The following is an 11,438-nucleotide window of genomic DNA, read 5'->3' on the forward strand; positions in this document are numbered from 1 at the left end:
TAACTGAAATGCCAGAATTGTGCCGGCTCTGAGCTGATTTATAGTGTTTTGTTTCAGTCAGAATTTGGCAACTTTCTGATTATATATGACAGATATTTCCCAACCCTCCATCTACACACTATGTTCCTTTTTGTTCTGTTCTGTTCTGATGCATACCTGCTGAAATGTTCACTCATTTTGAAAGTGTTGCTAACAAATTGAATTAGGAGAATAAATAGTGACACGAAGAGAGTTTGAATATGATTAGCATCCAAATGACCACTATTTTTGAGCCCAACACCTTTCATCCCTTTGAAGCTTTCACACTGGAGGATAAGTAGGGTGTCTTTGAAGGAAGTAGGGTGTAGGGATGATCACTTCTGAACGGAGGGCACCCCATCATTCAGATGAGTTGAAAAGATACACCTGCACGAGCCAGAACTACCTGAACTCTTTGCCAAATTTCCCCAAACCCTTGCCTAGAGAATGTATAATATTTCTGAATTTATTGTGGCACTTTTAAATATATGCATTTTGAATGCATGATTTGTAGTATTTACATTGAGTTTTCATGATGTATAACAAATGTTAAAATGGTTCTGTCTCTTTAAGAACAGTGGCTGTTCAGCGAACGTGTTTCGGCTGTGTGGATTATTTACAACATCCGTGCTGTGTGTTTGAATGAATCTGACTATAAATAACAGAACAGGTATGTAACGTTGGTTCTTAAGATGGGCAAGGAGGAAGGAACCGGCTTGACAAACATGTAAGGTACAACAACACTGAACAACTTTCAGCACAGCACTGACATGCAGACAGACAACTTCGTAAACTTCGCATCTCTCTCTCCCCTCTACCACTGTCTCCTCTCCTCAAATACTCCCGCCGCCCCTCATTTGAATGCGAGACCGGTGTGGCACATAGGCGGACCTCATTCACCACTTATCTTCCCGGCCTCAATCTGCCTAGGTGCTGATTAGTCCCACCCTGCTCACCACAAGGTATTAAAAGAGACTTCAATCAATGAAAATAGATTGCCTGATCTTAACTTTAAAAGATAATTGGACCTGGGGAGCCCTAAAAGCAAATTCGTCCCAGGACCCTTGCTAGTCATAATCTGCCCCTGTGCATAGCTCAGAGACGGGATTGTGTCAAGGCACAGATCTGGGGAAGACTACAAAAACATTTCGGCTGCATTGAAGGTCCCAAGAGCACAGTGACCTCCATAATCCTTAAATGAAGAAGTTTGGAACACCCAGGACTCTTCCTAGAGCTGGACACCTGGCCAAACTGAGTGATCGGGTGAGAAGGGCCTTGGTAAGAGAGGTGACCATGAACCTGATGGTCACTCTAGTTGAGCTCCAGAGATCATGTGCGGAGATGGGAGAAACTTGCAGAAGGACGACCATCACTGCCACACTCCACCGATCTGGGCTTTATGACAGAGTGGCCCGACGGACGCCTCTCCTCAGTGCAAGACACATAATAAAGCACCTAAAGGACTCTCAGATTGTGAGAAACAAGATTTAACTCTTTGGCCTCAGTTCCAAGCATCATGTCTGGAGGAAACCAGGCACCGCTCATTACCTGCACGATACAATCCCAACGGTGAAGCATGGTGGTGGTAACATCATGCTGTGGGGGTGTTTTTCAGTGGCAGGTACTTGGGGACTGGTCAGGGATGAAGGAAATCTGAACTCAGCAAAATATAGAGATATCCTTAATGAACAGCTGGTCCAGAGCGTCAGGAGCTCAGACTGGACCGCAGGTTCACCTTCCAACAGGACAATGACCCAAAGCACACAGCCAAGACAACACAAGAGTGGCTACGGGACAACTCTGTGAATGTCCTTGAGTGTCCCAACCAGACCCCGGACTTGAACCCAATCAAACATCTCTGGAGAGACCTGAACATGGCTGTGCGTCGACGGTTCTCATCCAACCTGACAGAGCTTGAGAGGATCTGCAGAGAAGAATGCCAGAAAATCCCCAAATCCAGGTGCGCAAAGCTTGTCGCATCATACCCAAAAAACTTGAGGCTGTAATCGCTGCCAAAGGTGCTTCAACTAAGTGCTGAGTTAAGGGTGTGAATACTTATGTCAATGTGACATTTCAGTGTTTTACTTTTAATACATTTGCAAAAAGTCTGGTTTTTGCTTTGTCATTATGGGGTATGGAGTGTAGATTGATGTGAAACAAATAATTTGAAGCATTTTAGCATAAGGCTGCATCATATACTCTGTGGGGTCCGAGTAATCCCCTACACATTTTGGTTAAACACGTGGGCAAGTCCAGCCTGAGGTCTTGCATTTAATGCTGGAGAATTTAATCCGATTTCTAAAGTGATCATTTGTCAAAATCCTACATTAGGCACCATAGCTGAGCTCTCAATGCCAAGATGTGCACAACATCTTATCTAATTTTCGTGAGAGCGCTAATTCTATGTGCAATGTGTGTGCCAGCACAAAGCGCAAGTGTGCATGCGTGGGAGTGCTCTTATCTCAGCGCAAAGTCCAAATTCAGTTCCTGCATTTGCAGTTTGGAGATTTCACCAGCAGTGCTAATAAAGTTCATGTCCAAAATATAGTGGAACATTAAATGAAGTCCCTGATAATCACTGTCATAGCAGTTCTGAGAAATAATTATAATTATGAGATTGTGTTAAACCACATCGATGAGCCTCAACGTTTAAACCACCTGTCAAAAAAACAATATTGTGTCGGTCCCCCTCGTGCCACCAAAACAGCGCCAACTCTCATCTCAGATCAGCATTCAGAGATAATATTCTCGTTCAGCAAAATTAACAAATCTTTATTCAAGTCATTTAGTTTATTTCGTTAATTTAAGCAGAATTAAATTAAAATGTTACATTTACAGTAGCCAACTGCCCCCCCCCCAACACGCCTACTTATGCAAACTTTGTATACAAGAACAATGTATAATGCAGCCAAGGACAAATTATGAGAAATAGAAATTATTCGTTCGCCTCTCGAGTCATCTGGTCCGAGTCAGCCGTATGTGCATAGAGTACACAGTTGTTACATGACAAAAGAACAAACGATTCGGACCAGATGACTCAACAGGTGACCTAATCATTTCTGGTTCCTGTGTGAGCAATGCATAGCATATACGGCTGTCATGTGACAAAAGAACAAATGACTCGGACCAAAAGATTTGTTCAAAATGAACCAATCACTCTCTGAGACCACTTGTTCTTCTGAGTCACATAAAAAGTTTCGTTCAAATTGAACGAATCATTCTCTGAGACCACTCGTTCTTCTGAGTCACATAAAAAGATTCGTTCAAAATGAACCAATCACTCTCTGAGACTACTCGTTCTTCTGAGTCACATAAAAAGATTTGTTCAAAATGAACCAATCACTCTCTGAGACTACTCGTTCTTCTGAGTCACATAAAAAGATTCGTTCAAAATGAACCAATCACTCTCTGAGAGTGAGTCACATAAAAATATTTGTTCAAAATGAACGAATCACTCTCTGAGACTACTCGTTCTTCTGAGTCACATAAAAAGATTCGTTCAAAATGAACCAATCACTCTCTGAGAGTGAGTCACATAAAAAGATTTGTTCAAAATGAACCAATCACTCTCTGAGACCACTCGTTCTTCTGAGTCACATAAAAAGATTCGTTCAAAATGAACGAATCACTCTCTGAGACCACTCGTTCTTCTGAGTCACATAAAAAGATTCATTCAAAATGAACCAATCACTCTCTGAGACCACTCGTTCTTCTGAGTCACATAAAAAGTTTTGTTCAAAATGAAGGAATCACTCTCTGAGACCACTCGTTCTTCTGAGTCACATAAAAAGATTCGTTCAAAATGAACCAATCACTCTCTGAGACCACTCGTTCTTCTGAGTCACATAAAAAGATTTGTTCAAAATGAACCAATCACTCTCTGAGACTACTCGTTCTTCTGAGTCACATAAAAAGATTCGTTCAAAATGAACCAATCACTCTCTGAGAGTGAGTCACATAAAAAGATTTGTTCAAAATGAACCAATCACTCTCTGAGACCACTCGTTCTTCTGAGTCACATAAAAAGATTCGTTCAAATTGAATTAATCACTCTCTAAGACCACTCGATCTTCTGAGTCACATAAAAAGATTCGTTCAAAATGAACCAATCACTCTCTGAGACCACTCGTTCTTCTGAGTCACATAAAAAGTTTTGTTCAAATTGAACGAATCACTCTCTAAGACCACTCGATCTTCTGAGTCACATAAAAAGATTCGTTCAAAATGAACCAATCACTCTCTGAGACCACTCGTTCTTCTGAGTCACATAAAAAGTTTCGTTCAAAATGAACCAATCACTCTCTGAGACTACTCGTTCTTCTGAGTCGTTCATGAATGACCCATCACTAGTTCAAACCAGTCCAACCATTCTCCGTTGACCTCTCTCTTCATATCATGCAGATATGGTTCAGGAGCTTCAGATAATGTTCACATCAACCATCAGAATGGGGAAAAATGTGATATCAGCGATTTGGAGAGGGCCATGATTGAGAACTTTATTGTTTCTAGAAGTTTACGTTAACGTTAGCATACATGTAACTACTCGTGCAGTAGTGAATTATAGAGGAGAATTATAGCCATCATCTGTTCGTGATCATGTGATCTGTGCTTGAAAAGCCCCTCATGTGATCTGTAATGTTTGTGTATGTGACCTCTAGGGCAGTTAACCCTCAAAGCTCCTTGACTAAAGATGTTTGCAGTAATTCAGCTCGGCTCTTATTGTAATAATTGCATTTGCAGCTTTCAGAGGTTATAAATCAGCTTGCAGTCTCTCAATAGAGCTTAATGCTCACCGCTGGGCACTGCCAACCTGCATTAACATACTAAGCGCCCGCTACTGCTCACACAGCTGAGAAACAGGAGTGCTTTATGTTGGGTATTTCTATTTTTTCTCTCCCGATCTGATACCTGAATAACAACAAAAGGTTATTTATATATTTTTGAAAATAAGATAAAGACCCTCATGCCATGTAAAGGTATGTTACGAAATGTTCGGTATAAATATATACAATTATAAATAATAATGAAAAATAAAAAATAAACAATTGATTCATTCTCTTTGAAATATTCTGATGGTAGTGTTATAAGAAACAAACCTGTTAATAGCAAATGCACTATGTTTGCACATAACTGGTAATCAGGAGGTTGCTGGTTTGATCCCCACAGTCACCACCATTGTGTCCTTGAGTAAGACACTTAACTCCAGGTTGCTCCGGGGGGATTGTCCCTGTAATAAGTGCTCTGTATAATACATTGGTACTCAGAAGGTTGCTGGTTCGATCCCCACAGTCACCACCATTGTGTCCTTGAGTAAGACACTTAACTCCAGGTTGCTCCGGGGGGATTGTCCCTGTAATAAGTGCTCTGTATAATACATTGGTACTCAGAAGGTTGCTGGTTCGATCCCCACAGTCACCACCATTGTGTCCTTGAGTAAGACACTTAACTCCAGGTTGCTCCGGGGGGATTGTCCCTGTAATAAGTGCTCTGTATAATACACTGGTAATCAGAAGGTTGCTGGTTTGATCCCCACAGTCACCACCATTGTGTCCTTGAGTAAGACACTTAACTCCAGGTTGCTCCGGGGGGATTGTCCCTGTAATAAGTGCTCTGTATAATACATTGGTACTCAGAAGGTTGCTGGTTTGATCCCCACAGTCACCACCATTGTGTCCTTGAGTAAGACACTTAACTCCAGGTTGCTCCGGGGGGATTGTCCCTGTAATAAGTGCTCTGTATAATACATTGGTACTCAGAAGGTTGCTGGTTCGATCCCCACAGTCACCACCATTGTGTCCTTGAGTAAGACACTTAACTCCAGGTTGCTCCGGGGGGATTGTCCCTGTAATAAGTGCTCTGTATAATATATTGGTACTCAGAAGGTTGCTGGTTCGATCCCCACAGTCACCACCATTGTGTCCTTGAGTAAGACACTTAACTCCAGGTTGCTCCGGGGGGATTGTCCCTGTAATAAGTGCTCTATATAATACATTGGTACTCAGAAGGTTGCTGGTTCGATCCCCACAGTCACCACCATTGTGTCCTTGAGTAAGACACTTAACTCCAGGTTGCTCCGGGGGGATTGTCCCAGTAATAAGTGCTCTGTATAATACATTGGTACTCAGGAGGTTGCTGGTTCGATCCCCACAGTCACCACCATTGTGTCCTTGAGTAAGGCACTTAACTCCAGGTTGTTCCGGGGATTGTCCCTGTAATAAGTGCTCTGTAGGTCACTTTGGATAAAAGCGTCTGCCAAATGCATACATGTAAATGTAAATGTTTACAATAAATAAATACTAGCCTTTCTTTTGCACATTGAGATTTTAATGTAGACACAATGAAGAGGGCAGTTCTTGAGATGCTGTTTACTCACTGTACCGGTAACACTTTGCATTAAGGCTGTGGTCAGCGCTTTGTGATGCCCGCTCCAATATCTTGACTTTGTTGTCCTTAAGCCATTTTGCCACAACTTTGGAGGTATTCTTGGGGTCATTGTCCATTTCGAAGACCCATTTGTGACCGAGCTTTAACTTCCCGTCTGATGTCTTGAGATGTTGCTTCAATATATCCACATAATGTTCCTTCCTCATGATGTCATCATCTATTTAGTGAAGTGCACCAGTCCCTCCTGCAGCACCCCCACAACATGATGCTGCACCCCCATGCTTCACGGTTGGGATGCTGTTCTTCGGCGTGCAAGCCTCACCCTTTTCCCGCCAAACATAACGATGGTCATTGTGGCCAAACAGGTCAATATGTGTTTCATCAGACCAGAGGACATTTCTCCTAAAGTCAGATCTTTGTCCCCATGTGCACTTGCAAACTGTATTCTGGCTTATTTATGGTGGTTTTGGAGCAGCGGCTTCTTCCTTGCTGAGCCTTTCAGGTGATGTCCATATAGGACTGGTTTTGCTGTGGATCTAGATACTCGTCCACCTGTTTCCTCCAGCATCTTCACAAGGTCCTTTGCTGTTGTTCTGGGATTGATTTGCACTTTTCACACAAACTACGTTCATCTCTAGGAGACAGAATGCGTCTCCTTCCTGAGCGGTGTGATGACTGTGTGGTCACATGGTGTTTATACTTGTGTACTATTGTTTGTACAGATGAACGTGGCACCTTCAGGTGTTTGGAAATTGCTCCCAAGGATGAACCAGACTTGTCGAGTTTTTCTGAGGTCTTGTCTGATTTCTTTAGATCTCCCCATGATGTCAAGCAAAGAGACACTGAGTTTGAAGGTCTTCAAATACATCCACAGGTACACCTCCAATTCAGCACACCTCCTATCAGAAGCTAATTGGCTAATTGTCTAAAGGCTTGATGTCATTTTCTGGAATTTTCCAATCTGCTTAAAGGCACAGTTAACTTAGTGTATGTAACTTCTGACCCACTGGAATTTTGATTATAGTCAATTAAAAGTGACACAATCGGTCTGTAAACCATTGTTGGATAAATTACTCGTGTCAAGCACATAGTAGACGTCCTAAACGACTCGCCAAAACTATAGTGTGCTAATATGAAATCTGTGGAGTGGTTTAAATGACTTCAACTGTAATTACATGATGTGACTTGTGCTGGATATGTTAGCATGCCATACATGAAATAATTTAAATACTAAATAGATGTGTTTTAATGCTGAAGTTCTAATGTACCTGTAGTTCTGTATCTATTAGCCTTCGCATTCATCTCAATGCCAGTTGCTCGGCTGGTGCAGGATCCTCAGGAGGTACGCAACCTGAAATCTGCATGAGCACTCCAAATACAGGCTTATTGAACCAATCACCTGAGCCGTAAATGTAATGTAAGGCGATTGCTAATAGCCAAACCTTTTCCCATTTGTTAGCATGCTAATTGAAAACATGAAAAAATAAAATGTATTACAATGGCTGTTGATTTAATGCACCAATTCAGTGTGATTATTTATATACAAAATAATGCGTAAAAAACGTTTATGCAATTAATCATGTCCCAGGACCGTAATAATGAATATTCCTCATATCAGAGCAATTCAAGCTTGTAGTACCACCTGTTTCCTGCAGGGGGCAGTAAGTGAAACTCACTGTATAGGCAACGAGCAGCTCATACAGAGAACAAACTACATTTACAGACAGCAGACAACACGTCTTGTGTTTATTTAATGCATCAGGCATCATAAACAATTAATAATATATTGTTTACAGCATTTATTAATCTTTGTTACTGTTAGTGAAAATAAACTATAAAAATATATATAGTTTGTTGTTAGTTCATATTGCATTAACTAATGTAAACAAACAACTATTGATTTTAAACATGTATTGGTATATGTTGAAATTAACATTAACTAAGATTAATAAATGCTGTGAAAGTATTATTCATTAATAGTTCATGTTAACTAATGTTAACCTTTTAACGTTTTTATGTTTTACTCGTGTGCCACAATAATGTAATGCATTTTAATTATCTGAATTCTTATTTTTTATAATATATACATTTTATTTATAATTGTTTAAAAATATATAATTAATATAAATATGAAAAATGTAATTGTTGCTTTTTCAGCAACTGTTTATATATGCGATCAATTGCAATTAATTTGATCGATTAATCAGCCATTACATGTAATTAATTCGATAAAAACATTTAATTAAAACCTTTTTAACTTTTTAAAAACTATTTATTGATTTATTGACAATCAATAAAAGGTTTTTATCTAATGAAATACATGGAATGCTGATTATTTGATCGAATTATATGCGATTAATTGCAATTAATTCGATTGATTAATCAGCCATTCCATGTAATTCATTCGATAAAAACTTTTTATTAAAAACGTTTTAACTGTTTAAAAACGATTTATTGATTTATTGACAATCAATAAAAAAATTATCAAATGAATTACATGGAATGCCAATTATTTGATTGAATTATATGCGATTAATTACAATTAATTCGATCAATCGGCATTCCATTTAATTCATTCGATAAAAACTTTTTATTAAAAACTTTGTATTGATTTATTGACAATCAATAAAAGGTTTTTATCGAATGAATTAGATGGAATGCTGATTATTTGATCGAATTATAGGCGATTAATTGCAATTAATTCGATCGATTAATTGGCCATTCCATGTAATTCATTCGATAAAAACTTTTTATTCAAAACTTTTTAACTTTTTACAAACTTTTTATTGATTTATTGACAATCAATAAAACGTTTTTATCTAATGAATTACATGGAATGCTGATTAATTGCAATTAGTCACATCTATTAATTACTTTGATGATATCATGTGATACGTCATATAATTTAAAACACAATAATTGATGTGATGTGATTATGTGCAATCATTAATTCGAAACTGATTAGTTTGAACAAGCCTGATCATGAATAAATGACACGACTGTGGCAACACTTTTGCAACATTAGGTGGTTCAATACACGTCTTATTATGGCAGTTCTGAGGGGAATTGTCCACTTTGTGGTGCTCTCCCAAACAGATGAGGTTTTTTAAGGTTGATGCTCTAATTAGTTTTCAATCAACAAACCCGACCTCCCTACCCAAGGTATAATAACATGGTTCTATTGTTTCTGATGAACTGTTCTGCTGATGTGGATGAGCCGCTGTTTATATTCTGTGTGTTTTCACAGCACTGAAGTCGACTCATTAGTTACAGGCTAATGATTAATTATCTTCATCAACCTGTTGAGCACTTACAAGAACTTCTATTTGTGAATAACCTTGGCAATGATGTGAAAGAGTGAAAATATGAGCAATTAATCTGCACAAACTAACCTACCTATCTTCAAAGAATTGCTCTCTAAGAGATGTGTGTATATGGTAATAACGTGCAATTATTTCAAGTTCAACTGATAAAATATTTCTTCATGGACCTGATATTTAAACTGATGTTTAACTTTTGTCCATAGTTATGTCCGACTTTTGAGTTTTTAATTGATTTTGTTGCACTAAACTTTTACACACAGTAATGTGGATCGTTGACTTTAAATCAATCAATAGGTTTTACATTTTAAGCAAAACCACTTTAAACACTGTTTCACAATTATACTTTTACCGTATATGTAATCACCACATTATCTATATTTTAACCTAAAAAAAGAGATTAACATTGGAAATGCAAATGTTATTAGTCCATTTACAGTGAGCATGTTTTTCATGCTTTTTCTTGTAAAGACATCACTGGTCATGTTTACAGTAGTTATTCAGTGGCAAGAAAAAGTATGTGAACCCTTTGGAATTAGCTTAAGTAAACCCCTAGGCTAATGATATCAACAAAAGCTATTAGAGCCAGCAGTTGGCAAACCTGGCATCCAATTAATGTAACGAGATTGGAAGTGTGGGTTAGAGATACTTTGACTTATAAAAAGCACTCAAACATTTTGAGTTTGTTATTCACAAGAAGCATCTGCTGACGTGTACAGAAAGAGATCTCAAAAACTGTTGCTTTGGTTTAGACATTCATCTGTCCACAGTGAGACAAACTGTCTATAAATGGAGATGATTTAGTACTATAGGTACTCTCACTAGAAGCGGCCGTTAGATATTCATCTGTCCACAGTGAGACAAACTGTCTATAAATGGAGATGATTTAGTACTATAGGTACTCACTCTAGAAGTGGCCGTTAGATATTCATCTGTCCACAGTGAGACAAACTGTCTATAAATGGAGATGATTTAGTACTATAGGTACTCTCTACTAGAAGTGGCCGTTAGATATTCATCTGTCCACAGTTAGACAAACTGTCTATAAATGGAGGTGATTTAGTACTATAGGTACTCTCACTAGAAGTGGCCGTTAGATATTCATCTGTCCACAGTTAGACAAACTGTCTATAAATGGAGATGATTTAGTACTATAGGTACTCTCACTAGAAGTGGCCGTTAGATATTCATCTGTCCACAGTTAGACAAACTGTCTATAAATGGAGATGATTTAGTACTATAGGTACTCTCACTAGAAGTGGCCGTTAGATATTCATCTGTCCACAGTGAGACAAACTGTCTATAAATGGAGATGATTTAGTACTATAGGTACTCTCTCTAGAAGTGGCCAAGTTAGACATTCATCTGTCCACAGTTAGACAAACTGTCTATAAATGGAGATGATTTAGTACTATAGGTACTCTCTCTAGAAGTGGCCGTTAGATATTCATCTGTCCACAGTTAGACAAACTGTCTATAAATGGAGATGATTTAGTACTATAGGTACTCTCTCTAGAAGTGGCCGTTAGACATTCATCTGTTCACAGTGAGACAAACTGTCTATAAATGGAGATGATTTAGTACTATAGGTACTCTCTCTAGAAGTGGCCGTTAGACATTCATCTGTCCACAGTTAGACAAACTGTCTATAAATGGAGATGATTTAGTACTATAGGTACTCTCTCTAGAAGTGGCCGTTAGATATTCATCTGTCCA

At 38.7% G+C, this 11,438-nt stretch overlaps 1 long non-coding RNA gene across 2 annotated transcripts in view; it reads left to right on the top strand.

Annotated features, from left to right (window-relative positions):
* The window catches only part of LOC127625735 (uncharacterized), a 27,469-nt gene extending 21,552 nt beyond the window's left edge, over positions 1 to 5,917 (top strand). Inside the window, exons 2-3 of one of the 2 annotated variants that reach the window (XR_007968355.1) lie at positions 5,225 to 5,470; positions 5,594 to 5,917. This is a non-coding gene — a long non-coding RNA (uncharacterized LOC127625735). The remainder of the gene's footprint in view (positions 1 to 5,224; positions 5,471 to 5,593) is intronic. The other variant, XR_007968356.1, reaches the window with a different exon arrangement.
* The last annotated feature ends 5,521 nt before the right edge of the window (positions 5,918 to 11,438 follow it).

The sequence above is a fragment of the Xyrauchen texanus genome, chromosome 3 (assembly GCF_025860055.1).
Source record: "Xyrauchen texanus isolate HMW12.3.18 chromosome 3, RBS_HiC_50CHRs, whole genome shotgun sequence".
NCBI classification, from domain to species: Eukaryota; Metazoa; Chordata; class Actinopteri; order Cypriniformes; family Catostomidae; genus Xyrauchen; species Xyrauchen texanus.